This window comes from Syngnathoides biaculeatus, chromosome 6, assembly GCF_019802595.1.
Source record: "Syngnathoides biaculeatus isolate LvHL_M chromosome 6, ASM1980259v1, whole genome shotgun sequence".
Lineage (NCBI taxonomy): Eukaryota > Metazoa > Chordata > Actinopteri > Syngnathiformes > Syngnathidae > Syngnathoides > Syngnathoides biaculeatus.
In genome coordinates, this window is record NC_084645.1 from 7841456 (window position 1) to 7843204 (window position 1749).

Here is a 1749-nt window from a genome sequence, read left to right on the forward strand (position 1 = left end):
CAACTTAATCCAACAACAAAATTTACTAAGTCATTTGCTTTATTTTTCAATTTTGAGACATTTATCTGAATAAAAAGAGCAAATTTAGATGAAATGCAATATAAAGAGTCTCCACTATCAAAACTTGGCCGTCCTTTGCAAATCATCATTAAACAATGACAATTAATCAGTCAAGGATCAATCCACTGTGTATATATGGTGATGTTTACGAATTAATAAACACACAACATTTATAAATGTACATGTATGATGATGTCTGCGTTGTAGGTACCCTGTGCCAAGTTATATGAGAATTGCGACCCCAAGGGGACAACAGTTATCCCTGCACCTTACAACTGTATTTTGGAACTACAGTACAGTATTTGAGTGCGTTTGTCATTTAACTCAACATTCATATCCGAGGGCGGAATGGTGGAGCGACTGGTTAAGAGTGCTCGCCTCACAGTTCTGAGAACCGGGGTTCAAATCCATCTATGTGGAGTTTGCATGTTCTCCCTGTGCCTCACAATCACACCGAGGCACTCCAGTTTCCTCCCACACCCCAAAAACATGCAACATTAATTGAACACTCTAAATTGCCCCTAGGTGTAATTGCCAGTGCGGCTGTTTGTTTCGATGTGGCCTGCGATTGATTGACAACCAATTCAGGGTGTACCCCACCTCCTGGCCGTTGACAGCTGGGATGGGCTCCAGCACTCCCTGCGACCCTTGTGAGGATAAACGGCTAAGAAAATGGATGGATGGATGAATATATATATATATATATATATATATATATATATATATATATATATATATATATATTAATAAATGGGTGAAATCTAAAACATTTCCATTTGAAGTCATTTTCTTTCGAGTTTTGGTTTAAATTGTTCAAACTATAGATTATGGACACAAAGTTTAAAGGTAATATTAATTTACTATAATTATGTCAAGGCGGCACGGTGTGCCAAGTAGTCAGAGCATTGGTCTCAGAGGACCAGGGTTCAAATCCTGGCCCAATCTTCCCAATGATAGCTGGGATAAGGTCCAACCCTCCCATGACCCTTGTGAGGATAAGCGGCTCAGAAAATGAATGGATAATTACATCATGTTATTAAGCTTGTGATGTAAAGAAAGAACCGATGAAGAAAATAAGTAATGTACTATGTATTTTAGAGCATGTGCTACTTGAAGTAAAAGATTTTAAAACAGGTCAACAAAAACAATAGTATTACCAAGTGTTCCTTAATATTAATAACAATCTGAGGTAGCTTTTTCATCAATCATCCCAGACTACAGTATACAAATATTTAACATATTAATAGTACTGGTGTGACCGTTCTCTAGACACAAGGAGTGGTGGAGGCCTACCAAACCTGTTGATTTCTTAGCTTGATGAAAACAATTTAACGTTTTTTTCCAAATTTTCAACATTCTTTCCATCCAGAGATCAGTCCTTCCTGTGATGCATTCAATGCAGAGAACAAATTTTGTGTGTATGCATGAATGTTCATGACAATATAGATGTTTCTTCTTATCTCTTCAGCCACAGATGATGGTCACACCCACCTGAAGAAGACAGTCTTCAAATTCTGGTATTACTTTTACAAGGACTCTAAGCACAAGTCTCTCATATTGTCATTCACCTTTCTTGATTCATGTTTCAGTTCAACGACATAGGGAGAGTTGACATTGCTCCATTCAATGACAAAAGAGAGGCACTGCTTGTGACTCTGCAATGACGTGTCAGGAATTCTCCACTGTGAC

At 37.9% G+C, this 1749-nt stretch overlaps 1 long non-coding RNA gene across 1 annotated transcript; it reads right to left on the reverse strand.

Moving 5' to 3' along the window:
* Nucleotides 1–1134: 1134 nt before the first annotated feature.
* On the reverse strand, nucleotides 1135–1749 carry LOC133501782 (uncharacterized). The gene is made up of 2 exons (XR_009795277.1): nucleotides 1629–1749; nucleotides 1135–1551 (listed from the first exon to the last, which is right to left on the reverse strand). It is a non-coding gene; the product is annotated as an uncharacterized LOC133501782 (long non-coding RNA).